Source organism: Trachemys scripta, chromosome 2 (assembly GCF_013100865.1).
Source record: "Trachemys scripta elegans isolate TJP31775 chromosome 2, CAS_Tse_1.0, whole genome shotgun sequence".
NCBI lineage: Eukaryota > Metazoa > Chordata > Testudines > Emydidae > Trachemys > Trachemys scripta.
In genome coordinates, this window is record NC_048299.1 from 210325310 (window position 1) to 210347558 (window position 22249).

The 22249-nt window shown below is 46.3% G+C and overlaps 1 protein-coding gene across 1 annotated transcript in view; it reads left to right on the plus strand.

The window, feature by feature from the left end:
* The first annotated feature begins 21995 nt into the window (after nt 1-21995).
* DTNA (dystrobrevin alpha) overlaps nt 21996-22249 on the plus strand; it is a 280088-nt gene continuing 279834 nt past the window's right edge. Inside the window, exon 1 of the mRNA XM_034762854.1 lies at nt 21996-22014. The gene's annotated coding sequence lies outside the window, so the exon portion shown is untranslated. The remainder of the gene's footprint in view (nt 22015-22249) is intronic.

Below are 22249 nucleotides of genomic sequence, written 5' to 3' on the forward strand. Positions count from 1 at the left end.
TGGCACCACTATGGTACATAGCTTTGCTGCTATAGAACCTGTAGTGTAGGCATGGCCATGTCTACATCATCCTGGTTAGCAAAAAAAAGTACCAAATTTAGTGTAAAGGTTATGTTTAGCTGCAAATCAACATGTTTTAATGATTACCAACCAATGAGCATCAACTCTTCCTTAGGAAAATAATGAGAAAGTACAAATGCCAAATGAGATTAAAATCAATTATTTAAATCAAGCTTTCCTGCTTGCTGATTTAAATCCTGATTAAAATCTATGATTAAAATTACTTTGATTTAAATCAGTCCACCTTAAGAAATTTTAAGGCAAAAACCACAATAAAGCTAAAATTAAAGTACTCTTATTAGTATAGAAAAGTGATCTTGAACAGAGGTGAATAACTCATTTTGTCTAAATTAATTATCTTTCTAGATATTTCTAATGTATCCAACACCTTGGTATCTGAGCAAAGTTTGAGGTATATTCCCCACACCCTCAACGCTTAGCCACAAATTTATCCAAAACAAACAAACAAAAACCCAAACTTTTTGGAGATTTTTTTTTTAAGTCTGACCAAAATTTGCTCTTTAACCTATGCTTTTCTAAGAGCAAATTTGACACTGGCCCTTATCTTGAAATGGAGAAATAAGCACAGATTGTAAGTACTGTCAGAGCCTCTTAAATTGCTGGCTACCGCTAATTTCTCTTGAACTATACATGCACTGTTTTAAAGATAATTTTTCTCTTAAGTTCAGAGGTATTTTGAAACAAGGAAGACAAGTTTTAAACATCAAAGGACAGTTGTCTGGCCCTTACTTTGTTGCTTTTCTGGTTCCATGCCACAAAGGGACCAAATGACTGTTTTACGGCAGCTCGGCATTCCCCTTGTGTAGGGGCTGTGTGGGTGGTGTTGCCCTCTCCAGCACTGGTGGGGGAGGTGTATGGACCCTTCCACCATTGGAGAGTGTGGGTGGGTGCCTGCCTGTCTCTCAGGGACAGGAGTGGGGAATGACCAGAGTGCACTGTGCTCCAGCAATTCTTATTAGGGTAACAGTATATAGGGCATGGTTACACACCAGCATGTGTTAGATAAGCAATCTCAGGGCTACAACTTTTGCTGGGGGCAGAAGTGGCTTCAGCTTATCCAGGGATAAGGAAGCAAAAAACCACCTTTGCCATCCTCCCCAACCCCATCAGGGGTGCAAGAGAGATGATAGAAAGAAAGGTGTTTATTTAAATCTTAACATTTCATTGTGAAGATTGAGACAGAGTTTATGCAGGAAATGATTTCATAGTTCATGTGCTTTTAAAAGCATAAACATACACAAGTCCACAGTCACAGAGTGTTTTGCCTGTTTTATTTACCAGTGAAAAGACCTGGGGGGGGGGGGGGCCTGCATATGCCATGCTTCCACAAATTAGATTTAACAGACTGGATAATGGGGTCTGTACATTCCTTATTGACAGAGCTGGAGTTCCGCACAGAACCTGATTTATGGTGGTAACAAAATAAAAACTTTGTCCCTTTGTGTTCCCAAAATAATGGGTTGGCATGGAAGGAAGAGGGAGAAATTGGAGGAAGAATCAGCATCTCACTGCAGCCTGGTTGCTTTTGTGCCACTGAACAGTAACATCATTTCTGTTCTCAAGTCATGGACACTGGAAAAGAAGGGAAGGAAGATACAAGGATACAACAAAATATGATTTTTTTCCCCTATACACATATGCTTTTATGACCCTGCTATCAAAGCAGTTTGAATGTAAGGCCAGATCCTCAGCTGATGTAAACAGCTCTAGTGAACTCAGCAGAGCTGCACTGAATTATTCTAGCTGAGGCTTTCCCCACCTTTTTCACATTCAGATCTGTATGGCCAGCATTCTACAAAGCAGCAGCTTGCTATGAGCATTAAACACATTGCAAAAACAAGCATTTCTAACATTTCACTTCATATATTTAATTGGATCCAGATTTGGGTTTAGACCGATTCAGTCAACAGATATTGACAGAAACAAGCCTTGAATGTATTACTGCCTTGGTAATTTATTTAGCACCTCAGGGTATGTCTACACTGCACACTAAGCCCAGGGTTATATGACCCTTGCCTGCAGACTCGATGTTTCTAAGCCCGTGCTTGAGCGACCACACTGCACTGGACGTCCAGGCCTCACAACCACGCTGGTGCATCCATACTGCACTACACAGACCCAAGTCAGAACTTCAGCTTCTGTGGGAGTATTCTGTTGTATCCCAGGGTTTCTAGCACCTATGCCAGCTGAAGCCGCTCTAGGGCTTGTTTCATAGTGGGTTGTGGGAGAACTTGTCTGTCCCTCCTATGACCAGAAGTGTTTTGGGTGGTTTTAGCCTGGGAACACATCTAGCCGAGTTATATGACCTTGCAGGCTCCCAGCAGCTGGAGCCATCAACACAGCTCCTGCCCCGTGGAAGAACTTCTCCACCTCATGCGCTCAGTCATATTTTGGGAAACAAAGCAAGACGCTCCTGGGCACTTTGGCAGCTGTTTGTGAACTGTCAAAGGCATCTCTGGAAAGAGCATACTCTGACCCAGCTGATGCTGCTCATGCCTGTTGCCTTAGCTGCAGATTTCTCCCATGTAGACTGGTGCTTCTGGAGCAAAGCCATAAGCACAGACTGGCAGGATTCATTGTCATGCAGACCTGGGATGACTAACAATGGATCCAGAACTTTCACAGGAAGAAGCAGATGTTCCTGGAGGTTTGACAATAGCCTGTCCCCACTCTCCAGTACAAGGACACCCACATATGGGAGGCTATGCTGGTCCAGAAGCAGGTTGCTAGTGGTATCTGGAAGCTGACTACCCTAGGCAGCTACGGGTCCATGGCTAACCAGTTTGTAGGTCCCAAATCAAATGTGGGGGGTGTTGGGGCAGAGGTTTGCAAGGCAATCAGGACTGTGATGTACCTAAAGTGGTGGACATTAAAAATGTTCCTGAAATTACTGGTGGCTTTGAGATAATGGCCTTTCTAAACTGCACCAGGGCCATGGAAATGGCATGCCTATAGTTTGCCCTCTGCAAGGAGCACATGAATACATAAACTGCAAAGAGTACTGCTCCATTGGTATGCAGGCCCTGCTCAACCACAAGGACAGATTCATGGTCACTAACCTGGGATGCACTGGCAGGGTGCATAATGCCAGAGTGTTCTGGAGATCAGGACTTTGCCTTCATGGACAAGCTGGGAGATTATTCCCATTGTGACATTGTTATAAATGGAGTTATTGTCCGCACTGTTATTCTAGGTAACCCCGATTACCCCCTGATGCCATTGCTTATGAAAACATACTCTGAGGATGGATGTGCATATGGCAGCCTGAAATCCCATTGGCTCTGCCTTCAGAATCATTTGAATGCCAGTGTTAATGGAGTCCACATTATTGGGCCTGCTGTCCGCACAGACCTTATGCAGAACACCAGGGGCAAGGGCCTGGTGCTGTAACCATGTTCACAATGGAAATCAGGGAATGAAATAGGATTTGAGGTTATGCTGTGTATGGGTGTGGGACAGCTGTAGAAAGAATTTTGTAAATGTGTTGGTATCATGAATTCCATAAACACTTGGATAACATCTTCACTACTGGTCATAAACTCAGTTTATGGATTACGATGATGACAGTGTATAAATTTTTATTATGAAAAATATTGAGAATGGAATGTGATGACATTCTTTACAGTTGGTGCCACTTTTAACATTACATATAATAAAACTTGCTGTTATAGCCTGGTGTAAAATCAACCCTGTATTTTATATAGGTATTTACCTACCAGCATAAGAACCCAAAAGGCAGACCAGCTTCCATCAAAACATAGAGCTTAATAAACAAACTCAGTACCAAAATAATGAAAGGTCCAGGTTCTCAAATAACACGTCCAGCTATTCCTGGGAGTCCCCTCTGTTTCCCATGGCCTTCCTTGTGTGCAGGTATGATGAGAAGTGTTCCCCATGCTCTCTCTCCCTGAAGGGGTTAATGTAGGCCAGAGGGGCCAGTTAACTTATAAGGTTGCAAGAAAGCGGGGAATAGTTAGGCTGACAGGAAAGCCTTCATGATGGAGCCCAGCTAGGAAGAACAGGCAGGGCTTCTATAAAGCCAGGGAGCTGGTAACAGAAAGGGGATGTGGGGACGTAGTCTGCAGTCACTGCCTGGGGAAAGGGAGGTGTGTTTGGGGCTATGGAATTTAATTGCAGTTTGGGCTGGCAAACCCAGAGAGTAGGGGAGCCAGAAGATGTAGGAAAGATTCAGGGAAAAGGCAACAAGGTTGAGGATGGTGCAGACCATGGCTGCTGATTAGAGGGTCCCTGAGCTGGAAACTGGAGTGGAAAGGAGGCCTGGATTCCCCTACCAGCCATTGGGGAAGTGGCACCATCAGGGCAGTGAATGAGAAGGCTCCCTGAGACCATTTGTAAGGAAAGACTTTGATACCCCAGAAGGGGAGGGACCATAGTGACCTGGCCAGAGGGCCAAGCTACAAAGACAGAGCACCCTGAGTCACAGAGAGTGAGAGACACAGCAGGGCATGCAGCAAGCAGCAAAAGGGGTCATTGGACCCAGAAAGGGCTGATCCCCTGTGTGGCAAGGGGGAGGCTCCCCTAGCTGTGAGTGGATGCAATGGCCACACCTGGACTGGGTCAATGACTGGAGAGGTTACCTTTTTTCATTCCATGTGCTAGTGTTCTTTGCCTGTGACATGCTCCAGCCATCCTCTGAATTAACAAAAGGCTTCATAGTCTGCAGCACATGATAGCCTGGAAGGTACTCAGGGCATGGGGCAGGAGCAGGAGCTGAAGGTTGCCCTAGAGCCCGCAGTCTGGTAACCATGAGCACAAGTAATAGTTCAAACAGCTCTTTCTACTGCACTCTGTTTCCTCCCTCACGTGGCAGTCATGCTCCATAAATCCATCTACCAATGTCTCCTTACACAGTGCAGCCTCTCTCCTGCCACCCTTCTTGCATCATTGTCCTTTTGGCCCTTCTGGAACGCTATTTGCCAATTTATTTTATCTAGCAGCTATCCCATCAGCTCATCTTAGACTCTCTCATTTCTTGTAATAGGTGGGTCTGCTCCCCCAGGCTGTGTGTTTTCCCTATGGAGGTGGAAGGGCATTGAAATGAGAGAGAGACCGAGCACATTATTATCAGACCATGGATTTAAAACAAACAAACAAAAAAAACAAGTTACATGTCCCACTTTCTAAAGGGGGTTGCTTTAATTCAAGGTAAAAAAAAAGATGAAACTTCTTAATCTATTGGCTGTATTTTAGTCACACAAGATACTGGCCACTTCAGCCATCTTTTGGAGTAGCACTGAAAACCATCACCTATCATGGTAAGGCACACCTAAAAAAAAACTCAACTGAAATGATTTTGATATCCTCTTCATTTTTTTCCTGAAGGAAGAAGGTGGAACTTGAGGTGAGCAGGGTCTGAATGAATTCTTCCTGGACAGCTAGGAGAGACTTTAGGTGTGTTCATGCAAATATAGTTTGCTCCTGCTCTGCTTCGATATCCAGCAGATAGAGTGGCGTTTTGCTCAAAGTGAGCAATAGAGACTGGGAGTGGCTGGGTCATTACACAAATTGAATCTATTTCCCCATGTTAAGTATCCTCACACCTTTTTGTCAACTGTCTGAAATGGGCCATCTTGATTATCACTACAAAAGTTTTTTTTTCTCCTGCTGATAATAGCTCATCTTAATTAATTAGCCTCTTAGAGTTGGTATGGCTACTTCCACCTTTTCATGTTCTCTGTATGTGTGTATATATATCTTCTCACTGTATGTTTGATTCCATGCATCTGATAAAGTGGGCTGTAGCCCACGAAAGCTTATGCTCAAATAAATTTTTTAGTCTCTAAGGTGCCACAAGTGTAGGGGACAATTTTCTGGTGCAAGTGCTGGAGGAACCAACTAGGGGCAGAGCTTTTCTTGACCTGCTGCTCACAAACAGGGAAGAATTAGTAGGGGAAGCAAAAGTGGATGGGAACCTAGGAGACAGTGACCATGAGATGGTCAAGTTCAGGATCCTGACACAAGGAAGAAAGGAGAGCAGCAGAATACAGACCCTGGACTTCAGAAAAGCAGCCTTTGACTCCCTCAGGGAACAGATGGGCAGGATCCGCTGGGAGAATAACATGAAGGGCAAAGGAGTCCAGGAGAGCTGGCTGTATTTTAAAGAATCCTTATTGTGGTTGCAGGAACAAACCATCCCGATGTGTGGAAAGAATAGTAAATATGGCAGGCGACCAGCTTGGCTTAACAGTGAAATCCTTGCTGACCTTAAATGCAAAAAAGAAGCTTACAAGAAGTGGAAGATTGGACAAATGACCAAGGAGGAGTATAAAAATATCACTCAGGCATGCAAGAGTGAAATCAGGAAGGCCAAATCGCACTTGGAGTTGCAGCTAGCAAGAGATGTTAAGAGTAACAAGAAGGGTTTCTTCAGGTATGTTAGCAACAAGAAGAAAGTCAAGGAAAGTGAGGGCCCCTTACTGAATGAGGGAGGCAACCTAGTGACAGAGGATGTGGAAAAAGCTAATGTACTCAATCCTTTTTTTGCCTCTGTCTTCACAAACAAGGTCAGCTCCCAGACTGCTGGACTGGGCAGCACAGTATGGGGAGGAGGTGACCTGCCCTCCATGGAGAAAGAAGTTGTTCGGGACTGTTTAGAAAAACTGGATGAGCACAAATCCATGGGGCTGGATGCGCTGCATCCGAGGGTGCTAAAGGAGTTGGCGAATGTGATTGCGGAGCCATTGGCCATCATCTTTGAAAACTCATGGCGATAGGGGGAGGTCCCGGATGACTGGAAAAAGGCTAATGTAGTGCCCATCTTTAAAAAAGGGAAGAAGAAGGATCCGGGGAACTACAGGCCAGTCAGCCTCACCTCAGTCCCTGGAAAAATCATGGAGCAGGTCCTCAAGGAATCAATTATGAAACACTTAGAGGAGAGGAAAGTGATCAGGAACAGTCAGCATGGATTCACCAAGGGGAAGTTGTGCCTGACTAACCTAATTGCCTTCTATGATGTGATAACTGGGTCTGTGGATGAGGGGAAAGCAGTGGATGTGTTATTCCTTGACTTTAGCAGGAATAACTGATACGGTCTCCCACAGTATTCTTGTCACCAAGTTAAAGAAGTATGGGCTGGATGAATAGACTGTAAGGTGGATAGAAAGCTGGCTAGATCGTCGGGCTCAACGGGTAGTGATCAATGGCTCCATGTCTAGTTGGCAGCCGGTTTCAAGCGGAGTGCCCCAAGGGTCGGTCCTGGGGCCAGTTTTGTTTAATATCTTTATTAATGATCTGGAGGATGGTGTGGACTGCACTCTCAGCAAGTTTGCAGATGACACTAAACTGGGAGGCGTGGTAGATACGCTGGAAGGTAGGGATCAGATACAGAGGGACCTAGACAAATTAGAGGATTGCGCCAAAAAAAACCTGATGAGGCTCAACAAGGACAAGTGCAGAGTCCTGCACTTAGTACGGAAGAATCCTATGCACTGCTACAGACTAGGGACCAAATGACTAGGTAGCAGTTCTGCAGAAAAGGACCTAGGGGTCACAGTGGATGAGAAGCTGGATATGAGTCAACAGTGTGCTCTTGTTGCCAAGAAGACTAACGGCATTTTGGGCTGTATAAGTAGGGGCATTGCCAGCAGATCGAGGAACGTTATCGTTCCCCTTTATTCGACATTGGTGAGGCCTCATCTGGAGTACTGTGTCCAGTTTTGGGCCCCCCACTACCAGAAGGATGTGGAAATATTGGAAAGAGTCCAGCGGAGGGCAACAAAAATGATTAGGGGTCTGGAGCACATGACTTATGAGGAGAGGCTGAGGGAACTGGGATTGTTTAGTCTCCAGAAGAGAAGAATGAGGGGGGATTTGATAGCTGCTTTCAACTACCTGAAGGGAGGTTCCAAAGAGGATGGAGCTCGGCTGTTCTCAGTGGTGGCAGATGACCAGAACAAGGAGCAATGGTCTCAAGTTGCAGTGGGGGAAGTCTAGGCTGGATATTAGGAAACACTGTTTCACTAGGAGGGTGGTGAAGCACTGGAATGTGTTACCTAGGGAGGCAGTGGAATCTCCTTCCTTGGAGGTTTTTAAGGCCCGGCTTGACAAAGCCCTGGCTGGAATGATTTAGTTGGGAATTGGTCCTGCTTTGAGCAGGGAGTTGGACTAGATGACCTCCTGCAGTCCCTTCCAACCCTGATATTCTATGATTCTAAGTACTCCTGTTCTTTTTTTGAGGAAGGGACTGTGTCTTTTTAGTTTGTGTTTGTATAATGTCTAGCACAATGGGACCCAGATCCTGATTGAGACCTCTAGAGGCTTAGTACAAATAATATTATACTTACACATAGATTTTGACAGCAGTTGTATGGTTCTACAGAGTTCTTGCTCTTTTAAAAATGACATTGTATCAGTCATGACTGTCTTATTTCTTGAAGATAAAATGCAAAAGTAAGTCTTGAATAGCATTTCTAGTTAATGTACCCCTCTTAAAAATATACCGTCTTGGAAAAAGCTGAAATCTAATTGTTTTAAAGGAAAATAATTTAATGAAACATCAGTCCGTTTTCTCACAGCCACTTGTAACTCTGTGCTTCCAGCTTTGGGCTCTAAGTTGCTAGTTGCAAGGGTTCATATTTATTTTTTCTATGAAACATTTTGAGTGTCCTTTATGCGCCCCCGAGATTCTTTATTCTCTCTGGGACCAGGTTGAACTGGTGTAGCACAGCAGTGAGCCTTTTATAACTGAACTTGAGGTAGTCACACAATGACAACATTAAACAGAGAAGACAGGGATGTCTCTTAGTTTCTCCACCTCCAAGAAATCTTTAAGAACTCACAGTTTTAAAACATTTTAAACTTTTCTTGGCACAGAATAGGCAATATTTACAGCAGCTGCTTGATATTGCCTAAGTAGGCAACTGTAGCCTCACACTGCAAGCAAATAAGTAAACGTCCATTGCAGTGTGTTTTTGATGCACTCTGCCCTCTCTGGGGGCTGCTATAATGTTCTGCATAAATTTCATACACCTGCTGAAAAGCCATTAGTTTGGTAAGACTAAAGTTCCTATTCTAACTCCCACAGCTGGGAGAAAGACCTAGATCACACAGGTTACCGATGCAATCTGCACATATTAACCCAGCCAGACCTTTTCTTTTTCGGGAGAGAAAAATAAAATCAATTGAAAGATTATAAAAGGTGTACTTGTTTTCTTGCTAACATATTCTCAATCAAATTCTTAAATATCCACATACTAATCATTTTTTAATGTTAAATACTATAAACACTTAGTTGGTAAATTCCTGGGGACAGGGGTTGTCTCATCCTGTAGTCTGTACTGATGGGGGGGTGGGGGGGGAAACTATTGGCACACTAGAAATAATATAGCCACTCTGTTGCATATTCGCAGTTAGTCTTAGGCCTTGTCTACACTGGCAAGTTTCTGCACAGTCAAGCAGCTTTCTGCGTTGTAACTCCCGAGGTGTACACACTGCCAAGCCACTTAGTGCGCAGAAACTGCGCGGTTGCAACACTGTTTAAAAAAAAAACCACCCATATGAGAGGCATACAGCTTTCTGTGCCGGGGGTACAGCGCCACAGTGCCAGTGTAGACACCCTGGTCGATTACAGTGCTGCGATTAGCCTCCAGGAGGTGTCCCACCATGCCTGTTCTTGCCTCTCTGGTCATCGGTTTGAACTCTACTGCCCTGCCCTCAAGTGACCAACCGTCATCCCCACCCTGTACATTCCCCTTTGGAATTTTGAAAGTCCCCTTCCTGTTTGCTTGGTGACACATGCAGTGGTCTCAGCGCATCTTTCCAGGTGACCGTGCCTGCTCCAGGCACCAGGCGATCCCCTGCTTGGAGCAATACTGAGCTTCTGTACCTCATCAGCATTTGGGGAGAGGAGGCTGTCCAGTTCCAGCTACGGGAATTATGATACCTATGGACAGATTTCATGATCCATGATAGAAAGGGGCCATGCCTGGAACACACTGCAGTGCAGGCTCAAAGTGAAGGAGCTGTGGAACGCCTACCACAAGGCATGGGAGGCAAACTGTCACTCTGGTGCTGCGCTCCCGAGCTGCTAGTTCTACAAAGAACTGGACGTGATACTCGGCGGCGACCCCACCTCCACTGCGAAGGCTACGGAGGATACTTCAGTGGCTCGCATGCCAGTCGAGAGTGGACTGAGCCAGGAGGAGGAAATCTTGGAAGAGGATGTGGAGGGAGACCCAAAGGCAGAAGATGACTCGGAGGTCAGAGATGCATGCAGCCAGGAGCTCTTCTCTACTCCAGAGGAGGCTAGCCAGTCACAGCTCTCGGAGCTTGGTGAAGTGAAAACAGGAGAGGAGGCCCTTGGTAAGTGGCTTTGATTTTGGGACTTGCTGAAGCAAGTTGTTGGCGGCAGGAGGGTTGCAGAAAGCAGACTTGTGTCTGTATGATGCGCGTACCACCACATGCCTAGTCTGAGCGATGGAACAGGCTGTTGATTGACTCCCTTGCTTCATGGGAATCTGCCTCAGATCTCCAGGAAACTCTCCTGGAGATACTGGGCAATCCGCTGCCGCAGGCTCTTTGTCAGAGGTGCTTTGTTTCTTGCCCCATTAAGGGTAACTTTCCCGCACCACTGTCATGGCACTGGCAGGAAGGGGGGTCAGAGGGAGGACCATTGCGGCACACAGGTGAGCTGCTTAAGGGCCAGGATGGAAGCCGCAGGCTTGGAGAAGACCCTCCCTTGATTCCCTGCTCACCCTCAGCGAGATATCTTCCATAATGAACACAGCCTGTGGAAAATGTGGGGACAGGAATGATTATAAGCCCTCCCAACACCACCACTACAGTGCTGGCTCTGCCCAAGAGCCCCATGTACAGTAGGGTCTGGGAACAATGATTTACACTGCCCCTGTGGCTACTCACAATTCTGAGGGTCATGTGGCTCATGTGTGCTTGCCTGGGGTCAGCCAGTTAGTGAAAGGTATATGAATAGTGGCTGTGTTTTAAATCAGTGGTCTGTGTATTGCAAACAATACTGCTTTTTTAAAATGTTGTGTTTTGGCTTCACAGATATGACCTTGGGAGCCCAGCCTCCCCCTTTGTTATCGCCAGCTAAACGTCTGCACAGAATTAGAAAGCGGCCATGAAGAACTGAAGAGGACTTTCTGAGTGATGTCATGTCACTCCGAGGCCGAAAAACAGGAATTGAAGGAGTGGTGGGACAGCGAGAAGAGGGACCGAAAGGAGAATGGAGCATGCCAGAACAAAGCCATGGAGCAGCTCTTAAACGTTATGGAGCGCCAAGCGGACACACTCCAGGCAATACTAGCACTGCAAACCAAGCACTCCATGCCTGTCCTCCCCTGCAGCCGCTGTCGTAAAACTCTTTTCCCATGCGCCCCCCGGACACCGCCAACACACTCTTATAAAGCTCCTGGCTCCAGTCTGTACCCACTTCATTCCACTCCTTCCCCCCCTCACAGTCCAGCACTGCGGACTCCCAGTACTTACTGCACTCAACATCTGTCCCTCAGCAGTTTAGCCCTGTTGAAGTACAGCACCCACTGCACTGTACTCCAAAGGACAAGACTGGATATGATCCCTAGACATACACATCTCCTCCTGGGACCCTCCCTTCCCCTATCCCCCTCAGTGCTGATGTGGTTTTTTTTTTGTTTGTCTCTCTCCTCCTGTTGTTGTTTTTTAATAAAAGAATTATTTTGGTTTGAAAGCAATCTTTTTGTTCCATTAATTTAAAGTAAACAGAGCCCTGCAAAGCAACAGGCAATTTTCTTACACCTTCATAGTGCATCATCTGCACCAATCACAATCACCTCCTAGCATTATAAGCACTGCACTCCTGAGCATAGCTACAAATATTAGTGGCTTTCGACTTCAAATTGCTGCCTTAAGGCATCCCTGATCCTTATGGCCCCACACTGCACCTCTCTAATAGCCCTGGTCTTTGGTTGTTCAAACTCAGCCTCCAGGTGCTGAGCCTCAGCGGTCCAGCCCTGAGTGAAGCTTTCACCCTTCCCTTCACAAATGTTATGGAGCGTACGGGATGCGGATATAAGCATAGAATATTGACAACGGCCTGATCCAGCCTCCCATAAAGGCAGCGCCAGCGGGCCTTTAAAAGGACAAAAGCACACTCAACAGTCATTCTGCCTGTTGTTGAACCACCCCTTGCTGTGTCAAGGTGCCCAGGTATGGCTTCATAAGCCATGGCATTAAGGGGTAGGTGGGGTCTCCCAGGATCATAATGGGCGTTTCAACTTCCCCTACAGTGATCTTCTGGTCCGGGAAGAAGGTCCCTGCTTGCAGCCTCCTGAACAGGCCAGTGTTCCGAAAGATGCATGCATCATGCACCTTTCCAGACCAGACTGTGTGAAACACCCACGGTGATCCACAAGCACCTGGAGAATCACTGAGAAATACCCCTTCCAATTAATGTACTCGATGGCTAGGTGGTCTGGTGCCAGAGTTGGAATATGAGTGCCATCTATCGCCCCTCCGCAGTTGGGAAAGCCCATTTGTACAAAGCCATCTACAATGTCATGCACATTGCCCAGAGTCATGTTTTTTTGGAGCAGGATGCGATTAAGGGCCCTGCACAATTCCGTCAACACAAGTCCAACGGTCGACTTTCCCACTCCAAACTGGTTAGTGATCGATTGGTAGCAGTCTAGAGTAGCCAGTTTCCACAGTGCAATCGCCACACGCTTCTCTAACAGCAGGACAGCTCTCATTCTCGTGTCCTTGCACCACAGGGCTGGGGTGAGCTCATCACACAGTCTCATGAATGTGGCTTTCCTCATCCAAAAGTTCTGCAGACACTGCTCATCATCCCAGACATGTATGACGATGTGATCCCAGCACTCAGTGCTTGTTTTCCGAGCCCAAAAGCAGCAATGCACTGTGGCCTCCGTGGAGATTTCATGTCATAGTTACTATGTGTGGCAAGATCAATGTCACACTCCTCTTGCCTTTGTAGTTTAAGGAATAACTCCACTGCCACTCATGACATGTTAGTCAGAGTGAGCAGCATATTGGTCAGTGTTGTGGGATCCATTCCTGCAGACCGAAAAGGCACAGCAGTGCGTGCAGTATACAGACCGTTGAAAGATGGCACCAAATGCAGACGGAAGCACAGGGATTGCTGTGATGCAAAGCAATGCATCATAGGGGATTGGGACAGGACCCAGGATGCCCTGCAATCCCCTCTGCCTTCCCACAACTCTTAGCAGCAGAAGAGGAAGAGATGCTCTGTGGGATAGCCCAGAGTGCACCGCTGCAAGTGCCGCAAGTGTGAACACGCTATTGCGCAGGCAGCTGACAGTTTGAACACACAACAGCGGTTTCTCTTCAGCGCTGTAACTCCCCGCGCTGTAAGTCTGCCAGCGTAGACATACCCTTAGTTAAAGAAAGGAGTAATGAACATATCTCAATGGAACAAACTGTTTGTAGCTTGGTTTCGCAGACACTTGATCTTATAAATTGGGGCCTAGGTGCCACAGTGATAGGAGACCTAGGAATATTTTAGATACAATAACTGCCAACTCAAGTTAAAACATGAAAACCAAAATATCCAAGTGTGGTTCATTAAGTAAAGCACCTAACTACATATCTAGGCACCTATGTAAAATGGCTTGATTTTTAGAAGTGTTGAGAACTTGCAGCTCCCATTCACTTCTGGGGGTGTGAATGCCCAGAACTTCCAAAAATCAGGCCACTTTTACATAGTTTCCCAAGGATGGAGTTAGGTGTTTATGGAACACTATGTGAAAAATTTGGCCTTACATTACACCCACAGCAGGTGGGAGAAATGCGGGTGCATCCGACACAGAGGATGTATTACATGCAATGGGAGAGGGGGTCGGAGGACACTTCCAGCAGAGAGGATGACACACGCAGTCTGAGGGTGGAAAATAAGTGACTTCTGGAACAGAGGGGAGGGTGACTGGGTGGGTGTAAAATACGGACAGCTCCAGCACAGAATATGTCAGATGCTCAGCGTGGGAGAAATGAGGACAGCTCCAGCACACAGGCTTTTGCAGAGACTGAGAACCTGATCCTCAGCTGCTGTCGATTGCTGTGCGTGTGTGAAATCAGGGCACCCCCAGCAAAGAGGCTGCAGATAGCACACCCAGTAAGTGGATGGGGGGGGAGGGGAGGGGAAATGAAATCCTCGTCTGCGATCCTTAACTCAGAGGGAATCCCCTCTCCACTGTGCTGCAGCTGCCAACACGTGCTGTGCTGAGAAAGCGCCAAAATGGGGGCAATGCTCAGAAAAACAAAATCACTCCTTCGAAGCCTGGCAGAGGCTGCAAAGTCTTTGTGCACGTGGCTGGAGCTGAGCTGGCTCAGGCTTACCCCTGCTTAGCACATAGTGGCCCTATGAACTGGGAAGGTGCGTGGGGCCCTCCATTAACACAGCACACACAGCTGCTCCAGGAGATGCAAGGAGGACAGCAGCAGGAGTGGAAAGAGGACGGAGGAGGCAAGGCACTATACAGTAATTGGCAAAGTCAGCAGGAAACAGTCAACCCACCTTTTGCACCTGCCTCCAAATGTGCCTGTTAGCGATCTAGCTTCTGGCAATGAAATCTATGGGTTGCAAGTTCTGAGGACCATAGGACACCCTGAAATCTATGGGCTGTAAATTGTGAAGGCTGACATACCCTTCGGACAATGCCTACACTTCATTTTGCTCCCTTGAGCCCTGATTTACAGCTGTCTGATTCCAGTTTTATGCTAGTGTATTTCCATTTAAATTGTTTTCCATTGAAATCTATGTAATTTACCTATGTAAAATTGGAGTAAAGCAGTGGTGAACCAGGCTCTTGGTCCATAAGTAGGTACACACAGCAAGTACACCACTCAGGAAACACCCACACATCTGTTTTCAACTCTGTTCCACAGCAAGGCACTTTCTGAGCGGTATCAATCTAATATTCTTCCTAAATCTGATCCTTCATTTGATTTAAACTTTTTCTGGCTTTGCATATATGCTTCAAACTGAAAACAATCACTCTGGGCCAGACTGAAATACCCATTCTCAAAGTGAATAATACTTTACTCCGTAAGTAGTGGCATTGATTTCAGTGGGACTACATCTGGAGTCCTGTGTTATCTGTGTTAAGGCTCATTCCCCACTCTGGGCCTTTGAGTGCAGAAGGTGGGGGCCCACAAGGATTCTAAAAATTAATACTGGCCACTCCAGGCTTGTATTAAACTCCCAAGGTTACAGCTTTTCTCTGACCTTGGATGGGTAGATGCTGCCACCACCCAAGTGCAAAAACCCCTTTGAGAACCCAGGAAGGAGACTTGGGAATTCTGTCCTATGGGGTACCCTCAAGCCCTTTCACCCCCCCCCCCCCCCCCCCGGAAGAGCTGAGAAAGAAAACAAAGGAAATCAGCTGTTGCCTCCAGCTAATTAAACAACATATGCACAAACCTCTTAGGGACACAAAAATCCAATCCTGTTCTTAAAAAAGATAAATTTTATTAAAAACTAATACATCTGGAACTTAGGCTTTTTGCTAGATTAAAAAAAAAACAAGGATTAAGCATCAAGATAGCTTCTTGAGGTCCAGTTTAAAGGTTACAAGCAAAACAAAAGCACCTGGGATTAGCACAGAGGAGTCCACAAGCCATAAAGAAATAAAAGAGAGAAACCTAATCGCGTCTTCCTAGACATGTCCTGATCTACTTACATATCTGGGGTTTCAAATGAGTAGTTTCTAGGTGTGATCTGGTGATTTTTCATACCTGGCCCAAAGCTTTTTATAGCATAGTTCCAGCCCTGTCTCGCTCGCCAGTAGAACAACACAGACAGACAATGGGGAAGTCTTTTCCCAATTTTAAAAAGTTCTGGCCTTCCCATTGGCTCTTTTGGTCGGGTGCCCACTCCCTTCCTTTTACCTATGGACTTTTTAACTCTTTACAGCTAAAGCAAGTAGAGAACAGCTACTAACAGGGGTTTTATAGCTAACTGGCTGGCTGGATATCCATAAAAGGGAGCTAGCCCCCCACCCCCTTCATTTATCACAATCTGTTTTTCAGTTTTTAGAACAGAGAGTGGTAAATAGTGGTGTCACCCAGGAATCTGTACTGGGACCAGTACTGTTCAACATATTCATAAATGAGCTGGAAAAAGGGGTAAACAGTGAAGTGATACAAAATTACTAAAGACAGTGCAGTTCAAAGCAGACTGCAAAGAATTACAAAGGGATCTCACAAAACTGGCTGAGTTGGCAACAAAATGGCAGATGAAATTCAATGGTCATAAATGCAAAGTAATGCACATTGGAAAACATAATCCCAACTATAATACAAAATTATGGGATCCAAATTAGCTGTTACCACTCAAGAAAGAGATCTTGGAGTCACTGTGGATAATATTTTGAAAACATCCGCTCAATATGTAGCAGCAGGGGGGAAAAAAAACAAAAAGGTTAACTGAATGTTAGGAATCATAAGGAAAGGGATAGATAATAAGACAGAAAACCACGTAATGCCACTCTATAAATCCATGGTATGGTATGCCAATACCTTGAATACTATGTGCAGTTCTAGTCACCCCATCTCATAAAAGATATATTATAATTGAAAAAGATACAGAGAACAGCAACAAAAATGATTAGGGGTATGGAACCACTTCCATATGAGGAGAGATTAAAAAGACTGGGACTTTTCAGTTTGGGAAAAGAGATGACTAAGAGGGGATATTATAGAAGTCTTTAAAATCGTGAATGGTGTGAAGTGAATAAGGAAGTGTTATTTACTTCTTCACATAATACAAGATCCAGGGTCACCCAATGAAATTAAAAGACCGCAGATTTAAAACAAACAAAAGAAAATATTTCTTCTTACAACGCACAGTCAACCTGCAGAACTTGTTGCCACGGGATGTTGTGAAGGCCAAAACTATGACAGGGTTCAAAAAAGAACTAGATAAATTCAAGAATAGGTACATCAAGGGCAGTTAGCAATGTGATATTTTCTGCCTTATTATCTATCCCTATCGTTTTTTTGACTGCCGCTGCATATTGAGTGGATGTTTTCAGAGAACTATCCATGACTCCAAGATATCTTTCTTTAGTGGTAACAGCTAATTTAGACCCCATCGTTTTATATGTATAGTTGGGATTATGTTTTCCAATGTGCATTACTTTGCATTTATCAACATTGAATTTCATCTGCCATTTTGTTGCCCACTCACCCAGTTTTGAGAGATCCTTTTGTAGTTCTTCGCAGTCTGCCTGGGATTTAACTATCTTGTATCATCTGCAAATTTTGCCACGTCACTGTTTACCCCTTTTTCCAGATCATTTATGAATATGTTGAATAAACTGGGCCAAGTACACTCTCCTGGGGGACACCACTATTTACCTCTCTCCATTCTGAAAACTGACCATTTATTCCTACCCTTTGTTTCCTATCTTTTAATTAGTTACCAATCCATGAGAGGACCCTCCCACTTATCCCATGACATCTTACTTTGCTTAAGAGCCTTTGGTGAGGGACCTTGTCAAAGGCTCTCTGAAAATCTAAGTACACTATATCCACTGGATCCCCCTTGTCCACATGCTTGTTGACCCCCTCAAAGAATTGATGAGGCATGATTTCCCTTTACAAAAACCATGTTGACTCTTCCCCAACAAATTATGTTCATCTATGTGTCTGACAATTTTGTTCTTGACTATAGTTTCAACCAGTTTGCTCGGTACTGAAGTCAGGCTTACTGGCCTGTAATTGCCAGGATCAACTCTGGGGCCCTTTTTAAAAATTGGCGTCGCATTAGCTATCCTCCAATTATTTGGTACAGAAGTTGATTTAAATGATAGGTTACAGACTACAGTTAGTAGTTCTGCAATTTCACATTTGAGTTCCTTCAGAACTCTTAGGTGAATACCATCTGGTCCTGGTGACTTATTATTGTTTAGTTTATCAATTTGTTCCAAAAGCCCCTCTAATGACACCTCAATCTGGGACAGTTCCTCAGATTTGTCACCTAAAAAGAATGGCTCAGCTTTGGGAATCTCCTTCTCATCCTCAGCCATGAAGACCGATGCAAAGAATTCATTTCGTTTCTCCGGAATAGGCTTATCGACCTTGAGTGCTCCTTTAGCATCTCGATTGTCCAGTGGCCGCACTGGTTGTTTAGTGGGCTTCCTGCTTCTGATGTCACTCTGTACCCTCTATGCTCTGCCAAAGAAGAGCATAACACCAGGCTATCCTTTGTGGGATCTGAAATGCCTGCATCACATCCTTTTACCATTCTCACCTATGTGCCTTCTTTCATTATCTTCTGTTGCCTGAGACTCCTCTCTTGATTATGGACCTGATTCTCATTACACAAAGGACTTATCCACACGGTGTGGTTTTTGCAGATTAAGATTGTGTGTACTAACTGTTGCATAATAACTATTCCAAAACAATTGCATTCACACAGCTGGCTTTTACCCACTTCCCTCTGAATCAGTGCATACAAACAGCACTGACATATTTAGAAATAAGTGCTCAGCATTCTGGGCAAGTATCCCATTGTGCTTTGTCCAACTGCTGGGATTCATGAATTGTGGGATGCTAGAATAGTGTAAAAGGGGCCTTAAATGGAGTGAAAATTGGTATAGAGCAGGGGTCAGCAACCTTTTGCAGGGTAAGCACCCTGGCGGGCCGGGGTGGTTTGTTTACCTGCCGTGTCCGCAGGTTCGGCCAATCGCAGTTCCCACTGGCCGCGGTTCACCGCTCCAGGCCAATGCGGGCTGTGGGAAGCCGTGGCCAGCACATCCCTCGGCCTGCGCAGCTTCCCGCAGCCCCCGTTGGCCTGGAGCAGCAAACCGCAACCAGGGGGAGCCGCGATCGGCCAAACCTGCGGACGCGGCAGGTAAACAAACCGGCCTGGCCCGCCAGGGTGCTTGGCCTGGCCCGCCAGGGTGCTTACCCTGGCGAGCCGCGTGCCAAAGGTTGTCGACCGCTGGTGTAGAGGGTTCTGATGGTAAATGAGAATCGGGTCCTGCATCTCCAATGCCTCCCCTCTCTTCCCTTCTCTTTTACATGCTTTCCCTAAAATTGCTCTTTTAAGGTAGAGCATCATATAGACCAGGGATCGGCAACCTTTGGCCCGCGGTCCACAAAGGTAAGCCCCCTGGCGGGCCAGGCCGGTTTGTTTACCTGCCACGTCCGCAGGTTCGGCTGATCGCCGCTCCCACTGGCTGCGGTTCACCGTTCCAGGCCAATGGGGGCTGCGAGAAGCTGCGGTCAGCACATCCCTTGGCCTGGGCCACTTCCTGCAGCCCCCATTGGCCTGGAACAGCGACCTGCGGCCAGTGGGAGCCACAATTGGCTGAACCTGCGGACGCAGCAGGTAAACAAACCAGCCCGGCCCACCAGGGAGCTTACCCTGGCAGGCCGAAGGTTGCTGATCCCTGATATAGGCTATTAATATATTCACATATATAACACCCAAAAATACCTCACAACCCATATTTTGGCCTGCAACATAATCACACTTCCCCTCAACCAGTGTTGGCATTGTGCTTGTATTAATTAAGACTCCGATTCTACAACAAGGTACACTTAGCACAGACCCTTCTGCCTATACAAAATCCCCCTGAAGTTATGTGAGGAGTAATGACTGGCAGGATCAGACTCTCAAGTGTTATTTGTGCTGACATAAGTAGTGGGGCTAAAGAATTACACACAATGTCAATTAACAATTTTCATGTGTAGCCCAGAGCAGATGGGAAAATCTGCGAAAGCAGAACAGAAACAGTCATTTTCAAACATTATTGTTTGAAACATTGCATGTATTAGATTTGTAATAAAGATAGCTACTTCTAATTTTTAGGTAATGTGTGGTAGAGGAAGGAGATGTGCACGTGAGAACCCGATCCTGCCAAGTGCTGAGCCTTAAGCACCGTGCAGTATTAAGCCCACACTGAATGGGTTCTGAACAGTTGGACAAGCCATATTTGGGGGGCCAGGTGGGGAAGGGAGGGAATCACATTACTTTGATACTAGGGCCAACATTTTCAAACCAGAATGCCTAATGTTAATTCTCCTAAAATCATATTTAGGCTCTTAAATGTTAAGTGTTATGATTTTCAGAAGTGCTGCAGTCAATGGAAGCTATGACTGTTCATCAACATCTGGGTATTTATAGCGTACCAGAGGCTGCAATCCTACACTTATACACATGCTTACCTTTCCTCATATGAGCAGTCCCATTGACTTAAATGGAACTGCTCATACGAATAAAGCTAAGCACACACATGACTCCCTACAGGAGCAGGATCTAAATCTGTATGTAGGTTTGTGTGTTTAGGTTGGGAAATAGGACAATATGGGTCTATACATACTGTAATTCAATTCACTAAGGCTTAAATCTTCTCTTCACTATAGCTCAAATAAGAGGGCTATATGAGGATTGAGTGTGGAAGTCTAGGGAGGTGAAAAATGTGATTCAAAATACATTTAGCACGTAGAAAAGAAAATACATTAAATCTTCAATGTTCTAGTACGTTAAGTGGCTTCCCTCTCACAAGAAAAATTCTGTTCTGTAATATTTTTTTGTTAACTAATGTAGTAAAAATAGCTGATCTGTCAATTTAAACACAGACACAGATACACATCACCAGAACAGGTTTATACATTTTTGCAAAATAACTGGATGGAATTGACAAAGTACTTCATTAGCAAAACAATTATTAATATTTATACAAGGTGGCACAGTTTTGACATTAGCAGAACCATTACTAATTAGAGAGCGAGAGCAGGAGAGCAAATTAGAAAACAAATATTAAAACAGTCAAAATCTTGAATTGATATCAGACCTGAAAATCACTAAAAAGTGAGCCTCTCTATTCTATAGCTTTAGGGATTCCGCTGTACAATGCAGGTTCTAAGGCCCCTGGAACAAAACCCGGCTCTCCTGGGAGGTAATGTTCAAGGGGAAACCGGGTGACGTCACTGCCCAGCTAACAATGAATCAGAATACGGGAAGAACTCCTGTTCCAGCACAAGGGATATTTAGTACGTGAGGCGCTGTGACTTTGTATGTCACTCTAGATTTGGGTTCGGATACTGACAGTCCAATCCTCCCTCCCCCAGTATGTGCAGCCCCCTCCTGATCTGCTCCTCCATCACGCCCCCCCCCCGCTCTGGCTCTGCCCCTCCCCCCCGCACCCCGGGCCAAGCTGAGCGCCCCCCCTACCCCCCGCCCGCGACAACCCCACTGATCAGCCCGGCTGCCCACGGGCCCCCGAGCTACAACCCAGCCAATGCGCACCGCAGATCCACTCCTCCCCCGATCTGCTCCTGCGCCCCCCGCGGCTCCTAAACCCTCCGCACCTGAGCATCCATCCCCCGGCCGTTTGGCCCTCTCCATGCAACCCCCGATTTACCCCCACCCCCAAATGTGCTGCTTTCCCTGCCCCCAGCCCCACCTGCTCCTCCATCCCCCAATACGTCATAATCCCTCCTGCTCGGCAGCAACTCCCCCTCCGGCCCCTTGCTCCGCGCGGCTCCGGCAGGGCCAGGGTGCGTTCGGGGAAGCGCAGCGAGACTCCCCCGGGCCGGGGCCGGGCAGCGGCTTCCCGTGCCCAGTAGGCAGGTGCAGAGGTTGCGCACACGCCCATGGTGAGGGCGAGCGCGGGGGCTGGAGCATGTGCAGAAGCGCGATGGGTACCGTCTGAGGCAGGGCAGCTTCTGCTCTGACACCTGCAGCATGTGCCAGGAGCTGCAGCCGCATCAGCAGCCTGCGCGCGGTGCAGCCTCTCGGCTCGCAGTGGGAAGCGGCAGCAGCAGCTCCCTCTCTCTGTCTCTCTCCTGCTTTGCACTCTATTTCAGCGGGTGCATGGTGACCTTACAGAGTGTGCATTACCTCACAGGTAAATATCAGCTGATCCGCTGTGACAGCAGCAGCAGCAGGAACAGGAGCAAGCAGCAGCCCACAGAGCCTTTCTGGAGGTAGCAATTCATTCATTCCTTCACTCATCTTGTCCCTCACCTCTCCTTTCCCTTCCTCCCTTTTCCCATGCAAAAGCCAAAAGGCTCGCAGAGCATGCTGAAGCCTCCATTAAGGATGGTTCCCACCACTGCAAAGAGCCTGAGGAGTATTTAATACTGGATGGGGGGGGAGGGATGAAAATTTCTGAGCCAGAGGCGGCTGCTAGTGTTGCAATGCACTGCGGTGTCAATGGAA